The sequence below is a fragment of the Mauremys reevesii genome, linkage group 15 (assembly GCF_016161935.1).
Source record: "Mauremys reevesii isolate NIE-2019 linkage group 15, ASM1616193v1, whole genome shotgun sequence".
NCBI classification, from domain to species: Eukaryota; Metazoa; Chordata; order Testudines; family Geoemydidae; genus Mauremys; species Mauremys reevesii.
This window is the reverse complement of record NC_052637.1, coordinates 21,483,579-21,509,713: the sequence shown is the minus strand read 5'-3', so window position 1 is coordinate 21,509,713 and position 26,135 is coordinate 21,483,579. Positions and strand designations below refer to the sequence as shown.

General features: G+C 47.8%; 1 long non-coding RNA gene across 1 annotated transcript; it reads left to right on the top strand.

Moving 5' to 3' along the window:
- Positions 1-527: 527 nt before the first annotated feature.
- Positions 528-26,135, top strand: LOC120383492. The gene is made up of 3 exons (XR_005588479.1): positions 528-637; positions 24,114-24,226; positions 25,671-26,135. It is a non-coding gene; the product is annotated as an uncharacterized LOC120383492 (long non-coding RNA).

Here is a 26,135-nt window from a genome sequence, read left to right as displayed (position 1 = left end):
GGAACCCAGGCCCACCTTCTACTCTGGGTTCCAACCCAGGGACCCTAGTGGTAGCAGCTGTTGGCAGCCAACCTTTCACTGCCAGAGTTACTACATTTCCCCCAAAGCTCTCCTACTTCTCCCTTACCTTAGGGCTCCCTTATCATAGAATATCAGAGTTGGAAGGGACCTGAGGAGGTCATCTAGTCCAACCCACCAGACAGATTTTTACCCTAGTTCTCTAAATGGCCCCCTCAGGGATTGAACTCACAACCCTGGGTTTGGCAAGCCAATGCTCAAACCACTAAGCTACCCCTCCCCACAATGGCTTGAGGGTGTCTTCCTTAACCAGCCCTTCAGCCACACTTCCTCTCCCCTGGCTCTTCTCAGCCTGACTGGAGTGAGCCCTTTTATAGTATTAAAAGGGCCTTAGTTAGAGTTAGGTGGTAATATTACCTTAATGGACTCACCTGACTCTTTGCAGGTTAATTGGAGTCAGGTGTTCTCATTAGTCTGGAGCAGCCCCTGGTCTGGTCAGTCAGGGAACACAAAACTGCTAATCCAGTGGCCAGTAGTTCTGCCTTCTTCTACTTTATTGTACCTGACTGGCCTGGGTCTATCACAATAGGGAGGATAAAAGACCTACTATTGCTCCTAGGTAAGGGTGTTTTGATCTTTGGTGCTGGCCTATATTTGTTTCTAGACCTGAAGAACCAGGGCATCAGGGAATATATTCCTACATTTTCTAAGGGTTTGAAGTAGCTCACAGACTGGTTCCTCATCAGCTGCGTTCCTGAGTCTTTTTAGAGGCCTTCTGTCATTGTTACAGGCCTTGTTGTACCTTTATCCTCTTCTGGTCTCTCTAGGGGTTTCTTTGCAGGGGTTTCTTTCCACTCCTGGGCTGGCATTTCAGAGTTCTCCCACTCTGAGGCCAGGCCCCGGTCACAGACACCTTCCACCAGAATATTGTTTGTTTTAACAGTCAGAACAAAGCATTTAGATAAAAAGGGTTTTAAAATAACAAAGTTTACACACATCTATTGTACCTAGAGTCCTGCCATCCTGTGATGGTGACCTAGGCAGGCCTAGCTTCTCCGGCTACCCCAGCAGGTGTCTGCCTCAATCTGGTTCCTCCCAACAGCTACCACCTCTCTTGAGAGAGGGTCCCATCTAACCGTGACAGAGTTCTTTTGTTTTTCTGTGTTCCTGGGCTTTGACCCTCCTGGTCGACACAAGTTTTGGCACTTGGCTGGAGAGGAGGCCAAATCATCCAGGCTCATCATTCCAGCATTGTCCCTTTACAGCTCTCAAGCGATTGCTGAGAGGCGGTGTGGAGGAGGCACGGTGCTGATTTTAACATTGTTGAATATGAGAGGCTGCCATAGGATAAATGTGAAGAAAAACTGTGTGGTGGGGTGTGTTGTGGGACAAAGCCCAAACAGAACCAACCCTCTGGGTGCACAGAGACACAGGAGACTCCTGGATGGAAGTTCCACCCAGGTGGCTCAGGGCTCGGATCTGATAGACTGTCAGTTGGCTCCTGTGAGGAGAGGGAGTCAGACAGCCAGACAGTGGTCATGAAGGCAGTTCTGCTGAGATCTCCTCAGATGAGCATGTCCCTTCTGGAATAAGAAGTAAGAAGGTTACTGGATGTTGTTTGGTTCATGGAATGCTTACTCGAGTTAAATAGCAGCTTAGTGTTTTGTCAAACTCAGGAGCAGGTGGCATGGTCAGTCGGTAGAAGGGGTTGAAGAGATTTGCAGGGCCCTCAAAATCTCGTGAAGTAAAGCAGCCAAGATTACCTGACGTCCCAGACAAGGTCCTGACAAGAAGAGTTGAGGAGTACAAAGACTGGACTGGTGACCCAGGGGCACTGGTTTGATGTAAGGTGTGTGCCCAGGAAGGGGCAGGTCATGAGAGATGTCTAGCTTGGCCATTCTTTTCCTTCCTGCCTGTTTTCCCAGAGCCGCCCTCTACTGAGTTAACCCAATACAGTCCCACAACAATCAGCCCAACAACCAGCCCACCCAGATGATTAATCAGTTATCACAGAGCAGCTCCAAATCCATGACCCCGGTTCACCGTGGAAGCAGAAATCTAAGATTTGGAGGAGACACTGGACTGACCCAGTGCATCCAGACTTGTTGGGACGATGCCAGCTATGAATCGATGCTTCCTCCCACACTACCCAGGGGATTAGTGCACACAGACACCTAGTGATGTATTTGCTGATACCCGTGACATGACACTCGGCAGCTCCATGCAAAGTGTTACTTGTAACCAAAGTCAGATTTTCTGTCCATAGGTTTGCTAACCTGACAGAGCTCCTTTAAAGATGCCTGGTCACACACACAAAGGTGGGAAATGAAAAGCCGAGGCACTGGTTGCCCCAATAACCCTCTTGCTTTGCATGAATATTGTATTTGCACTGGTTGGTTAGGCTGCTGGATGTATAACTTGGTATCAATAGCAGGTCCAGCCCAGTGGCCCATCTGGGGTCATAATTTGTGTCTGCAAAGTTGCCCTTTCAGGTTTTTGTACCCAAAAATGAATTTTGGGTGCAGACATCAGCAGATGGCTGGAGTAGCACCCACAAACTTAGGAGTTAACCAGCCAACTACAAGGGAAAAAAAGAGGGGTTCACTTCTCTGGCTTCAGTTTGCATCCACTGACAGCTTTTGAAAATGTATCTATATGGTGAGCTCCTCCACTGGTGCAAATCGGCAGGCTTCCTTTGAAGCTAAAGGCATTATGCTAACTTACATCAGATGAGGTGCTCACCCCATCTGTTAAAGTTGCAATGAGAAGTGTAACTGTTTCATTTCCTGGCATGTACGGTATTTAAGTTTATAGCTTTTACATTGTGACATGGCATGAAAGTATTTAACTAATTCATTTGATATCTGTGGTTCTACTGCAGGCTAATTACCTGAATGGGTAAATATATGTATGAATGATTAGAATGATATACAATGACCGGATTCTCAATATAGATCCGTTGACTTTGAGGGAACAATATCAATTTATACCAGTCTGGTCGATTTGAAGTAAATATTAATTAATATAAACAGCATGGAATGAAATAATCAGATACAACTTCCTTTTGTCCCAAAACAATAGGAACAAATGTGAACCAACAGCTTAGAATAAATACCTTCATTAAACACTTAAGAGGAGCTGTTAGGATTAAAACAAGTCTGTAAACAAAGGAACAAAGACACCAATATAATCTTGTAACAGAACAAAGCCGCCGCCATGGGACAAATACATAAATAAAAGGGATTTCCTTATTAAAGAGCTGATAAGTAAATAATAATAGGACCAATTAATGAATGTACAAAGATGGAGTCCATCGAGCAATGTAATTACACCATATTTGCACTGAGCACCCAGGCAGGAAAAGGCTGGGAATCCTCAGGCTTGCTCCAGTGGCCAGGCTGGGAGCTGGGAACACACACAGAGTGGCAGCCTCCACTCTGGCCAGCAGAGCAGCTGGGCACCAACTCTACAAAGCCTGTTTCTACATCTAAACCTTGCCGGTTCTTTGTGCATAGTGTCTCTAAGATGCAGCCCTTCCTGTCAGTCACACAGCTTGACTTCTGGGCATCTTGTCTCTTGGTTATTGCAAACTTCTCCTCTCTGGGCTTGAAAAAGGCAACCTTGCCCCCTCACATCTATTCAGAATGCTGCTGCAAAGATCATTCTCCGAGCCCATTGCTTGGCCTGTGTCAGCCCTCTCGTAGCCTCCGTCCACTGGCTCCCCCTTCCCTAGCCCGTCAGACAGAAGCTGCTCGCTGTCACTCGCAAGGCCCTTCATGACCTGTCTCCACCTTCTCATCTCTCATTCGCTATCGATCTGTCAGCCCTGGCCTGTGACCGACCCATAATCCCAGCCTCCATCACCCACTTACACTTTCAGAAAAGCCCCTTTGTGCTTTCTCCCCGGCTGACCCTCATGCTTGGGAGAAACTCCCCGCAAACATCCACAAAGCCAACTCATTATCCTCCTTTGGATCCCTCCTTAAAACTCTCCTTTGCTGGGATGCCTGCAAACAGACAGCGGGTCGGAGGCTGGTTTGCTGAGACTCCTGCTGACCAACACTCTCTCATTGTTTCCCTGTGCTCCCCCATTTGTCTGTCTTTCTCCATCACTTGCCTCAGATCATAAGTTCTTTGGGGCAGATACTGTCTGTTTGTCTTGTATCTGTACAGCGCCTGACACTATGGACCACGACTATGGGAGGCTCCTAGGCACTACTGTAATGCACCTAATAAATAGCAATAAAAATGGACAGTGCCTGGCACAATGGGGTCCTGATCTGAGACTGGGGCTCCTAGGAGCTACCAGAAGACACCTAATAATACTTCAGCCCCATGGCAGTCATAGCACTAGTGCAACCACACCCCCTGGAGCAAAGGAGACTGGAGGAACAGGACCGTGTTGTATCCTCTGGCCTCACCCCTCCCCGGGCCCACTCATGCCACCACCCACCCCCACCCCCGTGCACTGTCCCACAGAGAATTTGCAGCCGAGGGAGGTGTGACTGCAGCGGCCTGTGGCATAGGTGGGACGTGCAAAGGGCCCGGATCCTGCTTCCATTAATGTCCGTGGCAAAACTCTCTTGGATCAGGTCTTGTGTACTCACAGATGGGAGCTAGTGTAATTAAGTGGGTGCAATGAGGTCTGCCTCCGTGCCCCACTCACACTCAGCACTGGCCTGCACCATCAGCACCCAGCAGACCTCTCAGGGTTCAGGAGCAAGGTTGCACAGTTCCTGGGCTGTGGTTATGAGAGAGCGTCTGTTTAAATGGGAAGTTGACTTGGGTTTCCCGGCCCCGCAGCCCTTCCTCCCTTGAACACAGAATCATAGAATCATAGGACTGATCTCAAGAGGTCAGCTAGTCCAGTCCCCTGCACTCATGGCAGGACTAGGTATTATCTAGACCATTCATGACACGAGATGCCCAGGGATGCAGGCTTATCCTAGGCCCAAAGAGACAGTGCTGCAGGATGCCCTGACTAAAATTTTGGCAGCACCTCACTGGGTACACTAGTGCAACACCGTTGGCACCAGTTTTACTCCTGATTTACACTGGTGGGAGAGGAATAGCAGCCCTTTGGTGTCTCTGGTGACCCCACACTTGAGTGGGTGGGGGACGTTATTTCTCAATGCCTGGTGTCCTGGACCCTCAGATTTGTGACAAAGATTGCGGCCAAAATCTTTCCAAGTCACTAGTGATTCTGGCGCTCAGCTGCAGAGCCCTGGAAGGAGCCCGATACCCAGAAAGTGTTTGAAATTTCTTCCAAACCCGGAGGACCAGCAATCACTAACTGCCACTGAAAGGTCAGGCCCGTGTGTTTCCCTGAGGTGGGGTGTTGCTAAGCATTTTGCTGGTTTCCCAGTGGCCAGTTTGCAGAGTCCCCATGGGCAGGGTTTGGACACAACTTACTACACAGCCCAGCAGTTCAAGCGACAGCCCCAGGGGCGGGGCAGGGGAGGATCATACCCAGTACGTGTCAGGGTATGAACCGATCAACCTGCCATTTACCTACACACACACACTCTCCAATCCCAGAGGCTGCCGGAGGCTGCTTCAGCCCTAGTGCTTGCTGGAGCAGAGTCTGGGCTGCTCTCCCTTATGTTGGCTGGTAACAGCCTCCAAAGGGCTGTTCTGGCAACGGCGACACACCGCAATCCATGCCCAGGAGTCTCTGCTCGCTCCCAGACTGTCTGGGTCTCAGGCAGGCTACCGGAGCTATAGGAGAAGCATAGCCATGGATCCCTCTGGCCTGGTTGCCTCCCCTAGACTCTTTCCTGTTTCGTCACATTTCCTGGTTCCTCCCCACTATGTTCTCTCTAGTGAGCGGCACAGAGCAACCTGAGACCATTACAGGCTGCAAGCTTCTGGGGACCTCATTTCTGCACCTCGCCCACTTCCCACCTCCACCCCCTCTGGAGGATGCTGCTGATTGAGAGTGCAGACTCTTCGGGGCAGGGACTGGTATTTACAATGTGTTTGTACAGTGCCTAGCACAGTGGTCCCCAAATTGTGGAGCAGCCCAAACATTGGGGGGGGGGGGCATGGCAGGCCCAGGCCAGCTGCCACGAGGGAAAGTGCCCCGGCTCTGCTCCAGCCCCGGCCCTGCCTCTAGCCCCACCCCCAGCCTCAGCCCCTGGCTGGGACTCCACTCCTGGCCCCAGACCCGCCTCCAGCTGCAGCCCCCTTACTCCTGTAGGCCCCCTTACTCCTGTTTCATCCCTCCTCCACCCCTGGAGCCACAGCCCCACTCCCAACGCCAGCCCCCAGGGAGGTCAGGCATGGACAGGAGGTTGGAGGAATGGGTGTGCAAAACCCTGAAAAGTTTGGGGACCACTGGCCTAGCGCAATGAGGCTGTGTCTGGTGACTGGGGCCAGGAACTAACCCTCAGTCTCTGAGCAACACTTGTCACACCCCTGTTACATCACTCCTACAACAGACTGGGGTTTCTTTCTCTCAGTTGTATACTGGCAGCTTCCTTATGATGGCCTTAGACCCCAAGGAGGGGTGCAGAGTTTTCTGAGTACTTTACAAAGCACAAGGGCTAGCGGGATCGCTGCTGCATGGACATGAAACCCTGGTGCTTTTCTGGGGTCATTTGCTAGGGTTTAACTATTGTTCAGCCTGTCATCTCCATCAAGAAAGATCCCAACCCAGGGCTCTTGTGTTTTCACCCCAGCCAGCCACTGCTGACCTGCCTGCCAGGCTGCCTCAAGCGGAGAGAAGGCTCCGATTCTCCACTCGATGAGCTGTGGCGGGAGTGCTCTGAGTGGCTCCAATGCCCTTGGCTTTTGGCTGAGCCCTCACAGCAGCATACACTTGAATATTTAGTCTCCGCAGCCAGGCAGGAGAAATAGAGGCTCATGACCGCTAGGTAACATAGAGAAGGTCACAGCAATTGCAGTGCAGAGCAGTGAGCCATGCAGGTAATCTCCAACTGAACAGGGAGTTTGGTAATGAGTAAATAATACGGGCCTGATCCTCCACTGGTGCAAGGTAGCCTGGCTCCAGCTAAGCCGATGAGCAAGGCTGACTTGCAGCAGCTGAGGATCTGGCTCCCCAGCCTTAAAACAACTGAGCAGAGAATTGCAGAACCGAATCTCTGCTCTGATTTCTTCTCCTCTGATCCCGGCCCCCTCTTGTGTCCAAGTTGTGAGGTCAGAGCATTGCAGAGAGTTACTGCCGTGTCGCAAATAGTCTTAGTGGCTTGTGTTCATGGGCCCGATACTCGGCTGGTGCAAATTGCCTTTGCTCCATCAATTTCAGTGGAGCGTTGCACATTGACACCAGCTAAGGATCCGACCTTTCTGATTTTGGCTGGGCTGAAAGTGGAAATGCCGCAATGCAACAAAGAGCAGTTGCTCTCATGGCATTTCCACTGGGGCTGAGTCCAGGAAGAACAGAAAATACCAAACCTGCTCTCCTGAGACTTCCGATTTGCTGGGCCAAGAGGGTGCCCACAGGGAATCCGTCAGTGGTGCCAACTCTTGTGCTCTTATTGTAAGTCGTGTGATGTTTTGGTGTATTTCTGAAAGACCACGAGACTGGAATCAGGAGACGGCATGAGAATCTCAGTGCTCATTTTAACAAAAGTAAGTTTCTAGCCCACCTGCCTGTAGAAAGAAACCTGAAAACCTGAAGCAAGTTCACCCTAATGGGTCAGAAGACAGGAGGGAAGGACAAAGAACCCCAAATGGATTATTTTAAAACAATCTCATCATTTGGGGAGCCTGATTCATGATTATGCTGGAGGTAGGTGATCTCGGCTAAGCCTCTGAGTGTCTGGGTTCCTACCCTCCCTCCTGACCTTCCCTATGACTCCAGGTTCCCTTGTCACTTCTAGAAGCAACCGTCCCTGACAGCTCCACAGCAGAGGCCACCAGGCCATCTCCAGCTCTGCTTATATAATGGCAGGCCAGATAATATTGTTTTCAAACCCCAGCACTGAATTGTTCCTCCTGAAACTGCCCCGGTATGCATGTGGGGCTGAAGCAGCCTCTGTCCGCCCCACGGATCCCAGGGTGTGTGTGTAAATGAGCGTGACACACATGGTCTGTTTGTCCCCTGCCCTGGTCCTGTGTAGAATGCTGCCATTGCCATCTGGGGGCATCCCTTCTGCTTGTGAGGACGGTGGTGACCGCTGTCCATTGCTGCTGCTGGGGTTGCACACAGCAGTGTGGATGGAGCTTTCCAGACCCAGAAACGTCATATCTCTGCCCTGTAGGGATTCAATTTTGTGATGCTCTGAGCCCGCGCTTCATGTACGGTGGTTGGCCCCTGCAGAATGAGGCCCCAGATAAACAGCCTGCAGACAACACGGGTCAGGGAGGGGCACCACTGGGCATTTTCTTGCTGCCCTCCATTCCTATTTCCCCCTTCCTTGTGATTTTTAACCCTTGGTTGTTCACTCTGGGATTTTCAAAAGGGCATGAGTGAATTAGGCATCCAAATCCTATTGGAAGTCAGTGAGATTTGAGCACCTGACTCCTTTACCAAGCCCAGCCTTTGCCTGGCTTGATTTCACACCTTTCTGCTTTCTTTTATTTTTCCCAGCCTTTTTGTCTGCCCCTGACTGGATGAGCACAACTTTGAAATACCATTATGGTGCCTCAGACTCCCACTTTCCTCTGTAGGCTGGGCTCCCTGGTTGGACTACGTCTCCCATGGTGCACCATAGTCTCATCTCAGGGTGAGAGGAGGCTATACATCATGGCCATGGTGCATCATGCAAGGTACAGTCCATTAAGGAGTCCAGCCCATAGAAGTGAATGGGGGCAGCTGGTACCTGAACTACAGCTCCCGTCAGGCACCAGTTCAGAACTGAAATATTTCAGTTTTTGAGCATTTGTTTGTTTGTTTTCAACAAAAAATCAAAATGTCTAAGGGAAGCATCCATTTTTCTGAAAAAAAATCATTTTGCTCAACCCCCTCTTTTTCTTTGAAAAACAGCATTGATAGAAAAATTTTGACCAGCCTTATATCATTTTGGTTACCCAATATTCTATGCAGCCAAGCCCAGCTAACAATGTTTTCTGCAGTAATCATTCAGCTCTGCTTATAGCCTGCTGAAGTGTCTTTATTTACTTGTTATTGTCTCTTTATGTTCATCCTATGCCAGTAAACATGGCTTTTCGCTGGGATAATGGATCTGGGGGCAGCCATGGTGCTACCTGCTGTGAGAAGGACCCTGATCTCTGGTCTCAGCAGAGGATGAGGCAGAGATAATAAATGATCCGAGCATGCAGCCAAAGGCAAGGGGATTGTGATTTCCTGCCAGGAGCTGTTCTGGAAAGGGCCGCTGATGCGATCGGTACCTGCACAGGAGAGCTGCGCCTGAGGGAGCCATCTTGGCTTCCAGTGACATTTGAGTTCAGTCTGTGTGGTCATGTGAGCTGTGCTGTCGGCTCTTTTAAAGTTTTGTGAGTTGAATATAATGGGCCATTGTTAGCCCTGGGTGGGCAGAGGCAGTTCCATTCAAGCTAATGGAGTTGCATCTGCTTAAACCAGACCAGAACCCATGTCTGAATAAGCACCTGGTACTTCACAGCAGCGACTGCACCTATCACATTGTCTGGTAGAATCCATCCCTGTGCAGAAGGTGAGCACAAGACTAAGGCCACATGTAAGCCTTCTAAATAGGGTTTAAATGGTGCTACCTGAGCCAACCGTGGGGTTTGAACCAGGGACTAACATGAGAATGATCATACTGGGTCAGACCAATAGTCCATCTAGCCCAAAGTCCTGTCTTCTAACAATGGCCAATGCCACATGTTTGAAAGGGAATGAACAGAACAGGGCATCATCAAGTGATCCATCCCTTGCCGTCCAGTCCCAGCATCTGGAAGTCAGAGGCTTAGGGCACCCAGAGCATGGGGTTACATCCTTGACCGTCTTGGCTAATAGCCATAGATGGACCCATTCTCCATGTACTTATCTAATTCTTTTTTTAATCCAGTTATAGTTTCGGCCTTCACAACATTCCCTGGCAACAAGTTCCACATGTTGATGGGGTGTTGTGTGAAAAAGTACTGTCATGTGTTTGTTTTAAATCTTCTGCCTATTCATTTCATTAGGTGACCCCGGGTTCTTGTTATGTGAAGGGGTAAATAACACTTCCTTATTCACTTTCTCCCCCAATTTTATAGCCCTCTATCATATCTCCCACCCCCAGAGTCATCTCTTTTCCAAGCTGAATAGTCCAAGTCATTTTAATCTCTCCTTATATAAACACTGTTCCACACCCTTAGTCAGTGGTGAGCTGGAGCAGGTTCAGACCATCCTGTTGCTCCCAGGATTCCCAGCTGGGAGGCTGAGGCCCCAGCTGCAGCGTTCAGCTGGGCAGCTCAGCTGAGCTCTGGAGTTGCTTTGGCTGCCAGCAAGGTAAAAATCAGAACGCTCATCACTGCCCTTAGTCATCTTTGTTGCCCTTCTGTGACTATAAGCATGAGCCTCTGCAGCTTGAGCTAATGGGGAGATTTTCAAATCCACAAAGAGTAGCTTGGCACCTAACACACACTTCTGCTCAAAATCTCTGCTAAGACCCTTTGTTGAAAGCAGAAGTTGGCTCATAAATGTCCATATGCCGGCCAGCCATTAGAGGGAGACAGAGAGCCAGGCTGGCCTAGGATGGGTTACAGGGCATGAATTCCACTTGTGTTCTGACAAATGAATTTAAATTCCTTCCATCTTCTGGAATGATCCTGAAAAATCAGTTTATCCCCATATGAAAAAAGGGGCAGGGAAAGATTTGGGGCCAAGACTGAAATGTGGACTCAAGCCAGATGACACTGTCTTTCCTTATCAAAGTCCAGCCACAAGATCTCTGTTCCTAGCAAGCTCTGCCTTAGCAACATTGGATACGGATTTTTTTTAGCTCAGTTTTACCTTTGGTCGGAAGGCCTTTTCTGTTCAGCCTCTTGGGACTTTGAAGCACAACATTTTACAAACATTTTTGTTAGTTTTGCTGGAGAAAAACGAGAAAATCACAGGTAATGAAAAGAAAATAATTATCTGACAATTAGTAATACCCGAAAGGACCATCTTGATCTTGCTTCATGAGAAGTCTAGCTGGATATTCCCCTTGGGAGGCTCTTGAGTTTGTTCTTGTTATCAGGAGGCAAGAAAATAAATATGTTGGTTGTTTTGATTGCTTTTGGTTGCCAGGACCTGTTGCTGAGGCTAATAGATGTGGCGTGGTAACAGCTTTACTCCAGAAGATCTTATATTTTAAGGCATGCACCCACATCCACAACCTGTGTACCCAAATATGATGTGAGCCGAGCTCTCACTAAACATTGATCTGAACTTCTATTTGTTGTGACAGCTGGATTTACAAATTAACCCTAGCTGTAAAAACTGAGGGAAGGTCCATGAAGTGCAATGATAACCTATAACAACAAATATGGATGGGCAAAAAGAGAGACAACAAAACTCAATTAGTACAAACAAAAAGGACTTCTAATACAATTTTTGATCTGTGTTAAGATCATGTCTGGTAACCAAAAACAATGTCAGGCCAAAAATTAATAAACCAAAAGTGGGTGTCATAAAGTGGGCCTATTGGTGGACCAGATAATAGGAGGATGAGCTATTCCGCTCATCACTCCCTTTTGGGGCTCTTAAAAAAAGAGATGGGGGAGGTGAGAGTACGGACGGACAAACAAACAGAGGCAACTGTGACACTGACTGACTTTGAAAGATGGGGAAGGAGGGAGCTTCACTGTTGTGACTGTCCACTATCTCCTGGGACCCCAGGCCATCTTTATCCTGAATCAGAAAGATGTCCTGATGAGACTGGGCCAAACAGAGGGACCCAAATGATACCACAGCCTCCACCAACTCCCTACCTTATTTCTTCCCTTTCTTATCTTTTTTTCCTTTTTCTTCTGGCTAGGAAGAGTCTGGCTTAGCCAGCCAAAACTGTATATTTTGCAGCATTGCTGGAAGCCTGCGACCAAAGAGGCAGCTAAATGCAATGCCCTGAACAGCCTGATGCTGGTACACGTTTGCCAGGTCTGGGAGTGGCTGATGAGACCATGTGCTGGGCCAGTATTTTTCCAGCAGTGAGGCTGCAAGTGAGAGTCAAGACCAGAGACAGAAGCTGCTTTCTCTAGCTTTGCTGTTCTTCCCTCTCCCCTTGTGTGTGTTCATCATTTAGGACACAGGATCCAACTTTAACAACAACAGCTCCTCCAGTCCATCTCAGCTAACTTCTCTTTTCCTCGAAATGGACAGTTGCCACCATCTTTGATCTCATCTGAAAGACTGTCAAACAAAGGGAGTTTTCCTTTAAAAACTCCCAGCTAAAGGGAATGGGAGCAAGGGCTGTTGTTACAATGAAAACCTCACTAATACTTTACATTTCAAATGTCTTAACTGTTTTTTTCCTTCTTTTCTGTATCTTTAATAAAAGGTTTAAATTATGTTTAATGGGGTGTTTGACATGGTACTGAGCAGGCTGAGACCTCTGTAGACCAAAACCCTAACCTTGTTTAACACTGTTTAATGTTGGACAGTGACAGAGGCTTGTTAACACCTTTGACCCTTTGGAACATATGATCCATCTGCATTAATACAACAAATCCTTCTGAGACATTGCATCAAGTTATATTACTCATTTTTGTAATGATTTATTGTGTGACTCTGCCCTCACTCGTTTTGGCTGACATCAGATGTGAAAAATACTGAAATGCCACAAGAAAAATTCCTCATGCTGTATCTCTGGCCTGGAGCAAACCAGGAAGTATAAGATTTCCAGCTCCGGGATCTCAGAGGTTCATGTCATGTGATCTGTTCTCCCCCTTTCACATATCAGGACTATTTATGAAATTCAGGAAATTCTTAGACAAAAAAAGTTAGTTTAGATGGCATTATGGTCTCATATTTAGTCCTGCCTTGAGTGTAGGAGACTGGACTAGAAGACCTCTTGAGGTCCCTTCCAGTCCTACACTTCCATGATTCTATGGTTGTGACCACATAGAAGTAATTTAAGGAATAGAGGTGCTGGATGCTGAGCACTTCTGAAAATCTGGCCTCTTCTCTTAGACACCTGAATGGGAGATGAGCTCTTCACAAATCTGTCCCGTAAGTAATAAAGATTGATAGAGGAGGGACAGAGAGAAGAGCTAGGGTGGATGTAGCTATCAACCTGATCTGCTCAGGGTAGTCTGGTTGGAACCCATAACGCATGGAAGGATGACAATCCAGCTATAAATGAGTGAGCACCTGCTGTGGTGTGAATTCCCACCTTCCAGAATAATGGGTCTCAATGTGATGCTCAAGATATTCTGGTCCTTTCTGTACTAGTGCTTGAATAGCTTGGGAGTAGCCTTTTAAATAGTTAGTGTATAGGAAGAGGGGCATATCCCTTTAAATAGTTTGTGAGCCCTCTACTAGTGCCCACTGTGACCTGAGCCACCAGAACCCAACCAGAGCAATGCATGTAGCGAGGTCTGGCATGTTGTGTATATTCAATTTGCCCCCCGCTTGCCCTTGTGGTTTTGCAATAGTATGTTTATTGTGTACAGTGCAGAAGGTGCAACACCTCTTGTTAACTATTTTGCTGCAAAGCATTCACCTTTCCCCTACTTCCTGATGGGTGGTAACTAGACAAGCCCCGGCTGATTAACTAAACATGAAGGTGTCTGAGTAACTGGGAAGTTTGTCTCCCGTGGTGTGGGCATGGGGACTGTTAGTTCACCCAGAGTTAATAGCTTGTCATGTTCCAGGCTGTCTCCCATCACAGTGCTGCTGTCTCGCCAAACCAGTTACAAGAAAATTAGTTTTTAATCAGTTTTAGGCTAGCGTTTGTGTCCTCTGGAAGCAGATTTTTCTGGTGATAGTTTGCACATGGATTATTGATGCAAGGCTAATTCAGCGTGTGAGAAGCGTTGTCTGAATGGGTGTGCTGGCTAATATCAGCGAGGGGAACCAATTCAGGCTAATTTGACAGGTTAGACACATTCACTTCAGTGCATTCTGAGTTACAATCCATGAAATTTAGAATCATTCCAGTTAGCAGTGGCCAATAATAATAGGTCACATCTAGCCGAACCCATCAGCCAAGGAAGGACTTCACCATTCAGACCCTCATTCAGTTCCCTTTGACGCGTCCTATGAAATGGGGTTTCCATTTCCCTTGGAAGCCTCTAGCACTGTCTCATAAGGCAGGGCTCCTGGTCAGATGATGCTTCCCATATTCACACTGTGTAAATGGGTTCTCACTCCGAACTCCTGACCCTGCTCCCGTTGCAATCCATGGGAGTTTTGCCAACATTTCATAGCAAGCAGGATGAGTCCCTTAGCCATCCTTTAGCCAAGTAATATATACATTTTAGAGATAATTTTCAGCTGGACTAGCTCTACAGGCTTCAGCACAGCTCTACCAATTTACATGAGCTGAAGAACTGACCCATGTTTTGTTAATCTTTCTTCATGAATGAGGCATCTGGCCTATATATCATTTTTGCTGCAATTGTTTACTGTCCATCGTGGTTGACTGGAGCAAGGATCCTTGACTGCAGAGATGGGTGTGTAAGAAATCAAGTAGCAAGGAGTGGGGAGATCTCCTGAAATCTATTACAGCTTTCCAGCTCCACCCACTTTATTTATGAATCATCAAAATGTTTGGAAAGTTTCTACACTGATTTACAACTTAGATCTTCCTTTCATGGAAAATAGGACGTTGGGTTGAGTTAAAGGAAAGCTGAGGGCTAGGAAGAGAACCTGACTAGAATTGGGTGATTTTTTTTCAGCAAATAGTAAATTCACCAAAAAATATCTTTTGGGGACACAGAACACACTTGTGAATTAGGATCAAATAGAGCAAATAGTTTTGGCTGAAAAAACAACAAACAAAATTCAGAAATGTCAAAATAGTTCACACACAACAGTTTCAGCATTTCATTTCAAATCAACATTCAAAATGTTTCCCTCGACCCAAACAAAATGTTCTATTTTTTTGTTTGTTTTGGTTAGAAGAAAAAAAAGACTAAAAAAACCCTCAATTTTGGTTCAAAACTTACCAAAGTTGTTTTAAGTTTTTTTTTCAGTTCAGACAACTGACAAACCAGCGATTCACTCAGCAGTAACCTTGACCCCTTTTCTTAGGAGACAAAACGCTTCTGAAACCTGCCAAAGGAGAACAAGGTTTTCTTTTTTGATTTCACACTCAAGTTTCATAATGTTCATAAGAGGAAGGGTGTTAATCCAGGTGCTTGGCTAAATCCCAACATAGGTAATTACATTGTGCTGACCTAAATTCCTCCGGCAGTATCAATTAGATACACTCGTCTTTTTCACTTCCTATCCTAAGGGAAGTGAAAGTGTGCTGCGTAGTGTGTGCCATTAAATAGCTGCTGCATTTCACCCTGGGGCAGCGACATTTTGCTGATGGGTGAAGCGATCTCTCTAGATCCTGGCATGGTGAGGCTGCACTGGTTAGTGTTTGCAGAGCACGCTGTGATCTTTCACTAGAATGCACTATAGCTGAGCTAGCTATTGTTATGGAATTAGATTGGAGGAGCAGGAGCCCACCCAAACCTTCACCCAGATCATGAACTGAACCTGAATCTCTCCTCATCCCTCTAAGTGGAGCCTGTCACAGTGCAGAACAACCGCACCTGTATCCCCCTCATGGTCCAGCTCAGGGCACCTAGCCTTGGCTCCCGGCTCCCAGCCGTCCCCATCCTTGGGCAGAGAAAGACTTGTGTCTCTCTCCTTCCTGATGGGGGTATTTCCAGGCTGCACAGCCCCCTGCCTACACTGTGCTATTCCCAGCAAGACTGGCGGCCTTTGATCTTCAGATTCCAGGAACAGGAATCAGCAGCCCATGGTTCTCTCCTCAGGGCCTAGCTTCAAAAGGTTGGTCCCAGTCACTTCTCCCCAGGTATTTCCTAGGAAACCCACTTCACTTTGTCCCAAAAGTTGCTCCTTGTCTGGCACATTGTTTCAAATAGTCCTTTGTTGCCCAAAGATTGCTTTGGCCATGTCTACCCTCTAGAAATGTTACAGCCATAGGTGCTGACTCCATGGGTGCCCCGTGGCTGGAGCACTCACAGGGAAAAATTAGCCAATCACTCTCCCGTCGAATCCTGTACACCACCGGATCGAGAACAGTAGGGGAAGTCGACTGGAGAGAGTCTCCCATTGACATCACATAGTGTGGACCCCACAGTAAGTATATCTAAGGCCTGGTCTACACTGGGGGGGGTTCGATCTAAGGTACGTTGCGTAGCTGAAGTCGAAGTACCTTAGTTCGAATTACTTACCCATCCTCACAGCGCGGGATCGACGTCCGTGGCTCCCCCGTCGACTCCACCACCGCCGTTCGCGGTGGTGGAGTTCCGGAGTCAACGGGAGCGCGTTCGGAGTTCGATATATTGCGTCTAGATGAGACGCGATATATTGAACTCCGAGAAATTGTATGTCAATAATGAGATGAAAAGTAACGAAATAACTAGCAATGCAATGGATAATACGGAGTCTGTTTGGGCAATGGTCACATTGGGGAAGAAAACTACTAGACCGTCCCCTGGGATAGTGATTGGGGTGTGCTACAGACTGCCGGGATCTAGCCTGGATATGGATAGAGAGCTCTTTAATGTTTTTAAGGAGGTAAATACTAATAGGAACTGTATGATCATGGGAGATTTTAACTTCCCGGATATAGATTGAGAAACAAATGCTAGTAATAATAATAGGGCTCAGCTTTTCCTAGATGTGATAGCTGATGAATTCCTTCATCAAGTAGTTGCTGAACCGACGAGGGGGAATGCCATTTTAGATCTGATTTTGGTAAGTAACGAGGACCTTGTTGAGGAAATAGTTGTAGGGGACAACCTTGGCTCGAGTGATCATGAGCTAATTCGTTTCAAAATAAACGGAAGGATAAACAAAATTGCATCTGAGACTAAGGTTTATGATTTCAAAAGGGCTAACTTTACTAAATTGAGGCGACTAGTTAGGGAAGTGGATTGGACTAACATATTTAGGGATCTAAAGGCGGATGACGCCTGGGGTTATTTCAGGTTGAAGTTGCAGGAGCTGTTAGAGGCATGTATCCCGAGAAAGGGAAAACGGTTCGTAGGTAGCAGTTTTAGACTGAGCTGGATGAGCAAGCGTCTTAGAGGAGTGATTAAGAAAAAACAGAAAGCGTACAAGGAGTGGAAAATGGGAGGGATCAGCAAAGAAACCTACCTTATTGAGGTCAGGGGGTGTAGGGAAGCAGTGAGAAAGGCAAAGAGCCGGGTGGAGATGGACGTAGCGAAGGGGATTAAAACCAATAGCAAAAGGTTTTTTAGCCATATAAATAGGAAGAAAACCAAGAAGGAAGAAGTGGGACCGCTTAAAACTTTAAACGGAGTGGAGATTAGGGATAATCTTGGCATGGCACAATATCTGAACGAATATTTTGCCTCGGTCTTTAATGAGGCTAATGAAGGGCTAAGGAATAGTGATAGAGGGACTGATGGGAATGAAGATATGGGGGTAGACATTACGGTATCTGAGGTGGAAGCCAAACTTGAACAGCTTAACGGAAGTAAATCGGGGGGCCCGGATAATCTTCATCCTAGAATATTAAGGGAATTGGCGAGTGAAATTGCAAGCCCGTTAGCGATGATTTTCAATAAGGGTACGTCTACGCTACGGGACTATTCCGAAATTGCATAAACCGGTTTTGTAAAACAGATTGTATAAAATCGAGTGCGCGCGGCCACACTAAACACATTAAATCGGTGGTGTGCGTCCACGGTCCGAGGCTAGCATCGACTTCTGGAGCGTTGCACTGTGGGTAGCTATTCCGTAGCTATCCCATAGTTCCTGCAGCCTCCCCTGCCCCTTGGAATTTCCGGGTTGAGATCCCAGTGCCTGATGGGGCAAAAATCATTGTCGTGGTTCTGGGTAAATGTCGTCAGTCACTCCTTCCTCTGGGAAAGCAACGGCAGACAAGCATTTTGTGCCTTTTTTCCCTGGATTGCCCTGGCAGATGCTATAGCATGGCAATCATGGAGCCTGTTTTGCCTTTTGTGACTGTCACCGTATGTGTACTAGATGCTGCTGACAGAGGTGATTCAGCAGCGCTACACAGCAACATGCTTTTGCTTTTGCATGACAGCAGAGATGGTTACCAGCCATACTGCACCATCTACCAATCCATAAATTGGTAAAAAGATGATCATGGCTACCAGTCGTTTTGCACCATTTGCTGCTGTCATAAGTGCCCCTGGCTGCTCTTAGCCAGGGGCGCAAAAGCCAAAATTGGGAATGACTCCCTGAGTCAATCCCTCCTTTTTGGTATCTAAAAATAGAATCAGTCCTGCCTAGAATATGGGCAAGTGTACTAGAGAACCACTGTATCAGAGAGCACAGCTGCTCTGTGTCAGATCCTGCAGAAATTATGAACTGTATGCTATTCACAGGGGGTGCTCCTGCAACAACCCCACCTGTTGATTCCATTCTTCCCCCAGCCTTCCTGGGCTACCGTAGCATTGTCCCCCCACTTGTGTGATGAAGTAATAAAGAATGCAGGAATAAGACACACTGACTTGTTAGTGAGAAATGAGTGGAAGGCAGCCTCCAGCTGCTATGATAGTCCAGACAGGACAGTAAGGAGTGTGGAGGAGAGGAGCCCAGCATCCCTCTGCTAGTCCAGGGGCAATTGAATCTTCTTTTTACACATGAAGGGTGGGGGCTGACAGAGCTCAGCCCCCTGTTGTTATGACGATGATGGATATTAGCCATACTGCACCATCTACCAGGAAAAATTAGGGCCAGGCACCCTTGATAGACCTCACCGATGCTAGTCAGCATGGTTACCAGCCCTTTTGCACTGCCCCATGTGCCAATAGGCTGATGATGAGGACGGGTACCAGTCGTTTTGCACCATCAGCCACCCATGGCGGGGGGGGAGCAAGGATGTTGGTGTTCAGTGCTGCAGCATCGCGTCTATCTGCAGCATTCAGTAAAGATAGGGTGACATGTAAAAGAGTCAAGAGAGGATTGTTTTCCCTTTCACTTCTGGGGGGGGGGGTGTAAATTGCCGAGCTATGCCCTGACCCACCGCGGACACTGTGTTTGACCCTAGAAGCATTTGGAGCTCAGCCAAGAATGCAAATGCTTTTCAGAGACTGCAGGAACTGTGGGATAGCTTGAGCCCTCCAGTCCCATGAGCGTCCATTTGATTCTTTGGCTTTCCATTACGCTTGTCACGCAGCAGTGCTCTGAGTCCCTGCTATGGCGTCTGTATGGAGATTTTTTAAAAATGTTTTTTAATTCGTCTTCTGTAACGGAGCACTGATAGAACAGATTTACCTGCCCTTACAGCGATCACGTCCACATGGTCCATGCGGGAGCTCTTTCTTTATTTTGATTTTTAACTGCATCGCCACATGTGCTGATCGGAGCTCCACGCTGGGCAAACAGGAAATATTCAAAAGTTCGCGGGGCTTTTCCTGTCTACCTGGCCACTGCATCCAAGTTCAGATTGCTGTCCAGAGCGGTCAGTGGTGCACTGTGGGATACCGCCTGGAGGCCAATACCGTCGATCTGCAGCCACACTAACCCTAATCCAATATGGTAATACCGATATTAGCGCTACTCCTCTCGTTAGGGAGGAGTACAGAAACCGGTTTAAAGAGCCCTTTATACCGATATAAAGGGCCTCTTAGTGTGGACAGGTGTGGCGTTAAATCAGTTTAATGCTCCTAAAACCGGTTTAAACGCGTAGTGTAGACCAGGCCTAAATCTCTAAACTCGGGGGTTGTACCGTTTGACTGGAGATTAGCTAATATAGTTCCTATATTCAAGAAGGGGGAAAAAAGTGACCCGGGTAACTACAGGCCTGTTAGTTTAACATCTGTTTAACATCTGTAGTATGCAAAGTCATGGAAAAATTTTTAAAGGAGAGAGTGGTTACGGACCTTGAGGCCGACGGCAACTGGGACAAATTACAGCATGGTTTTACGAAAGGTAGATCGTGCCAAACCAACCTGATCTCTTTCTTTGAGAAAGTAACAGATTTTTTAGACAAGGGAAATGCGGTGGATCTAATATATCTTGATTTCAGTAAGGCGTTTGATACGGTACCGCATGAGGAATTACTGGTTAAATTGGAAAAGATGGGGATTGAAATGAAAATCCAGAGGTGGATAAGGAGCTGGTTAAAGGGGAGACTGCAGAGGGTCGTATTGAAGGGTGATCTGTCGGGTTGGAGGGGGGTTACCAGTGGAGTTCCTCAAGGTTTGGTTTTGGGTCCGATTTTATTTAATCTATTTATTGCTGACCTCGGAACCAAAAGTAGGAGTGGGCTGATAAAGTTTGCAGATGACACAAAGTTGGGAGGTATTGCCAATTCGGAGAAGGATCGGGATATCCTCCAGGGAGATTTGGATGACCTTGTAAGCTGGAGTATTAGTAACAGGATGAAATACAATAGTGAGAAGTGTAAGGTTATGCATTTAGGAATGACTAACAAGAATTTTAGTTATAAGCTGGGGACGCACCAGTTGGAAGTAACGGAGGAGGAGAAGGACCTAGGAGTCCTGGTTGACTGTAGGATGACTATGAGTAGGCAATGTGATGTGGCCGCTAAAAAAGCTAATGCGGTCTTGGGATGCATTAGGCGAGGTATTTCTAATAGAGATAAGGAGGTGCTAGTCCCGTTATATAAGGCGTTGGTGAGACCTCATTTGGAGTATTGTGTGCAGTTTTGGTCTCCCATGTTTAAGAAGGATGAATTCAAACTGGAACGGGTACAAAGAAGGGCCACTAGAATGATCCGAGGAATGGAAAGCCTGTCGTATGAAAGGAGACTTGAGGAGCTCGGTTTGTTTTCCTTAACCAAAAGAAGGATAAGAGGAGATATGATTGCACTCTTTAAATATATCAGAGGGACAAATACCAGGGAAGGAGAGGAATTATTTCAGCTCAGTGCTAATGTGGACACGAGGACAAACGGATATAAATTGTCAGTCAGGAAATTTAGGCTTGAAATTAGACGAAGGTTTCTAACCATCAGAGGAGTGCAATTCTGGAACAGCCTACCGAGGGAAACAGTGGGGGAGAAGGATCTTCATGACTTTAAGATTAAGCTAGATACGTTTATGGAGGGGATGGTATGATAGGATAACAGGTTTAGTCAATAGGTCAATAACGTGCCACAATGGTAATTAGTACAAAGGGTCAATGATAGGATATTGTTAGCCTTTTTCCAGAGGGTCTGGCTGGAGAGTCTTGCCCGCATGCTCGGGGTTCAGCTGATCGCCATATTTGGGGTCGGGAAGGAATTTTCCTCCAGGGTAGATTGGCAGTGGCCCTGGAGGTTTTTCGCCTTCCTCCGAAGCATGGGGCAGGGGTCGCTTGCTGGTAGATTATCTGCTACTAGAAGTCTTTAAATCATGATTTGGAGCATTCAACAGCAGAGTCAAGGGAGAGAATTATTTCAGGAGTGGGTGGATCGGCTTATGTGGCCTGCATCTTGCAGGAGGTCAGACTAGATGATCATAATGGTCCCTCTGATCTTGAATTCTATGATTCTATGAAATCGATTGCTACCCGCCGATATGGCGGGTAGTGAAGACGTACCCTTTGCTACATTGACTTGAGTTACACTATTCACATAACTCAAATTGTGCAGCTTAGATCAAATTTCCCCTGTAGTGTAGACAAGGCCTAGGGGGTCTGACTAGGAAGGCTGGTGAAGGAGAAGCTTAAAGCAGCATGGCAGGAGGTAGTCCAGGGAAAAGATAAGTAGGGTTGGTGAAGACCCAGACCTTAACTGCTCGCTGTAGGGCCCTGGACTGGAACCCAGAGTAGAGGGTGGGATTCGATTCCCCTGCCATCCACTGCTAGAGGCAGTGAATGGGAAGACTGCCTGAGTCACTGTAGGCATGGATGGTGGGTGAAGCTAGTTCTCTGGCCCCACCCCTTCTGCCCAAGCTCCCCCCGCCCCCATGATTGGAGTCCCAAGGCCTCCCCCTCCCTTGCAGCTAGAGGAGCCCTGCTGTCCTGCTCCAGCCATGCCAGCCGGCCTGATCCCTGGGACACTGGCCCGACCTCCTGGCTGGCCTGAGACGCCACGGGCCGCTCCAGTCTCTGGCCACTGGCCCAAACCCCAAGTTCCAGGCCACTGGCTGGAGGTAAGGCCCTGATGGCTTCAGGCAAGAGGGGAATTGAGGGCAGGGTCTCAGGCCAGAGTGTGCGTGGGGCAACAGCCTAGGTATGGAGAGGTTTAACCTCCCTTGGCCTTCACTATCCACCATCCATGACTGCGGGAGTGACATAATCAGTGCAGCGGGCGTGAGGACTGCCTCATATTGCTTCTGTGGAAAGACTTGGAAAGAGCCCCATGGAAGAGGAATCACCGAATGACCTTGCAAAAGGGAGAGTCATGAAGTGGCTGTGCTGCTACTCTGTGTGTGAGGATAGAGCTGCAATGGTGGAAGAGAAGAAAGGGAGCACCAAACCAGGCGGTGGTAACCTGCCATTTGGTAGCTTTGCCAGCACGCAGCAGAAATGTCCTTGCTCTTAGGGGACGGGGGCCTGTTATTTCAGAGGGATGGAAACATCTGGAGCAGAAAATGAATCTGCCTCAGTGAAGGAATGTGCCTGGAAGTGACCTGTTAGCTCACCTCTGTACTCACTGTCACAGAGCTGGAGATGGATGGAGATTCCTTGAGAGGCCCCTGATTAGCCCGCAAGATCCCTGGAGGTTATATGGCACGTTACCAGGGATAGCCCAGATCCCAAGGGTTCCATACACAAAAGGTGCCCCCAAACTTTTAAAAGAGGAATACTGTGACTTCCGCCCGAGCAAATGCCCTATGCACAGGTTCCAGAGCGCTTTGCCAAGGTGCCCTGAAACAGTGCAGCTTTCTTGTCTGTCTGACACTGAGCTTCTGTGCTAAACAGAGCAGCCCCCAGAAAGCATGCCAGGTGGAAAGATTCTGCTCGTCTTATAGGCCCTCAACCTAAGGGTCAGGGAGAAGGATCTGGGGACTTGGGGGCTCATGAATTATGGAAAACGAGCTACAGACGAGGGATCCCCTTTGGGGCCAGGATAGTGTTTGGGAAGTTCTGAGGGGAGCCAGAAAGGGTATGGTTACAGGAAAGGAAGGGTGGAGTCAGAGCAAGGGATAAAGGCAGCTGGCATGAGGAGCAGAGTGAGAGAGGGTGCCAGTTCTGATGTGGTGATGGTGACTGACACCTGTCACTGCTTGGTGGCAGTACAGCAGCCCATGTAAAATGGGTTTGACGAGCAGGTGTCCATCTCACCAAAACCACCACTAGAGCTGGCACAAACAGGCCCCTTTATTGAAAGTGACATAGGGAGGCCAAGGAGCTGGCAGGCCATGGAGAAGGGTCCATCCCGGTCAGGAGGGGAGTAATAGGGGTGAGGTGGCTACTTGCGCGGTGTGGGCTGACGTTATATGCATACGCAGAAGCCTGCACATCTAGATCCATTAGTCTGGCAATTTCCAGCAGCCCCAGATTCCCCTGGGCACAGAAGGGGAGGTTCTGGTGTGACTTATTGTACCTCAGAGTAGCTCCCTGTAACCCCTGTATTCATCATTCATATATGGCTGTGATATTTCATACAAAGTGTGCCATGTAAGATATCATATCTGCTGAGACCCACTGTTCTGTCAAAATGTGTATATTGTTAGTGTGTATGAAGTTATGAGATTGTGCTGTATGGTTGTTATTGAAATATGTTGTGAGTTTGGGAGTCACCCACTGCTAGTTCTCCAGTGACAACAAAGGGTTCAATGACCATTGACCAGCAGGGCCCAGGGAATTGTAAACAAGGGATTTACAGTACTGTAAGAGACAGTTGCTCAAGCACCACACAATGGAGATTGCTCAGTTCTTTGACTCAGCAAGGCCCCCCAGGACAAGCCTGGGCCAATATCTTTCCTGGGACAAAATGAACAGGAGTACTTGTGGCACCTTAGAGACTAACACATTTATATGAGCATAAGCTTTCGTGGGCTACAGCCCACTTCATCGGGTGCATCCTGGGACATAGATTGAGGGTGTAAAATAAGGGACAGTGGCATCGTGTGATTACCTCTCTCCTCTCCCACCTGCATTGAAGGAAACAAGAACGCTGGGAAGACAAAGACTTAAACTGAGAAGACTGGTACCAGGCTGAGACGGAAAGTCAGCCTGTGTAGTGAGAACTGTAAACTGCTTGCAACATCCAGTGGGGTGAGAAAAGCTGTTTGATTCAACACTTATAATAATAAAAAAAATAATAATTTTTGTAAATAATCTCCTAGAACTGGAAGGGACCTTGAAAGGTCATCAAGTCTAGCCCCCTGCCTTCACTAGCAGGACCAATTTTTGCCCCAGATCCCTAAGTGGCCTCCTCAAGGATTGAACTCACAACTCTGGGTTTAGCAGGCCAATGCTCAAACCACTGAGCTATCCCTCCCCCCTTGCTTAGTCTAAAAGTTTAGGATTTAGAATGCTTGTTTACTTTTTATTTTTGTCATCTCTGACTTTTAACCTTACCACTTATAATCACTTAAAATCCCTCTTTCTGTAGTTAATAAACTTATTTTAATGGTTTATCTAAAGCGCTTGGGGAATCTGCTCAGATTACAGAGGCTGGTGCACGTCCACTATCCTTTGACGAAGTGGAGAACTAATTAATAAGTCTGCACTGTTCAAAAGAAGGTCTTGAGCAGTGTAAGACAATATATTTCTGGGGTGCAAGGCTGGGGGTTTAAGAGATTTGCTGGTGTTTACCTGTGTATCGTTCATGAGTGGCTTGCAGAGCCTTCATGCAACTTAGCTGTGTCCCTGCATGTTGTTGTCTGAGTGATAACAGCACCTGGAGGGGTTTGCCGCTTGTCACCAGCAAAGCACTGTGGGAGACAGCCCGGGCTGGAGAATTAAGGGGGCACAGTAGTCTAACAGGTCCAGGCTGTACCCTGGGGGTCCTGTCACATCTGATACAGCAGGACACACTAACCTCTGGTGTGCTCAGGACCTTTTGCCTGCCACTAGGTGCCCAGACACCACAGTGATGGGCATTGTATAAGAACTCATGTAGCATCGTTGCATCCAGCTCTAGTGCTGTCTGTGCTTCCCAAGGTGTTGGCTTTAGACCTGCCACCGAACCCTTCATTCCAGGCTGGCTTGGGGCTGTTTCCTGCTTTGCCCACCCAAGATGGGTGGCTTTACTTCCTGCTGGTTTGGTTCAGCAAGCCTTCTGTCACTGCCCCCCGCATGTGCGCACACACACACACACCCCCCTCATGTTAATTGAGATCAAGGTGTCGGGGGACTATCTGGAGAGCACAGAAGGCAGTGCTCTCCCCCTTTGATGTGCCCATGGAGTAATTGCTTCTGCTTTGCTGTGCAAGAGGGCAGGACCTCAGTCAAAGGCTTCCTGCCATTGCCATTGTAATTGGAGGATAGGTCTACACTGAGATCGAAGCCCGCGGCACACACTCTCAGATCCTGAGTCAGCTGACTTGGGCTCGCAGGGCTTGAGCTGTAGGGCTAAAAAGTGTAGTGTAGACGTTTGGGCTCGGATGAGACCCTCCCCCTTCATGGGGTCTCCGGGTACATCTACATTGCGATAAACACCCCATAGTCCCAAGTCTCAGCTGGAGAGAGTGATTGTGTTACAGTCTCTTCACAGGCTTCACCATCCAGGGCTGTTCAGAAGAGTCATCTTGGGAACCCTGCAAAGCCACCATCTCTCTGTACCCTGAACGGGCTTGCCAAGTGGGCAGCACAGACTCTCAGCAACTGTCTGCAGTGTCCTCGAGTGCCTCAAAGATGCGGAGCCGGGTGAAAATACTGAGGGGTTTTTGCAGGACATATTTTAAAAAGTTTTTTTTCTTTTTAAACTTCACACAGACATTTTCAGTGAAAAATGGAAAACCAACCCCTCAAACAACAGCTCCAGCTTCTAAAACTGTTTTTGTTTGAAAAAAATGGTTTATGAAAACTGAAAAAAAAATTTAAACAGAAAACCAGCCACTGATTATCCCCCTCCCCAAGAAACTGAAAAATTTCCACAAAAACTTTTTTTGGGGGGGAAAGAAGGGGGATGGAGGCTGTACCCTGCGCCTAAGCAGACCCCTTTCCCATGGGGTGGGCC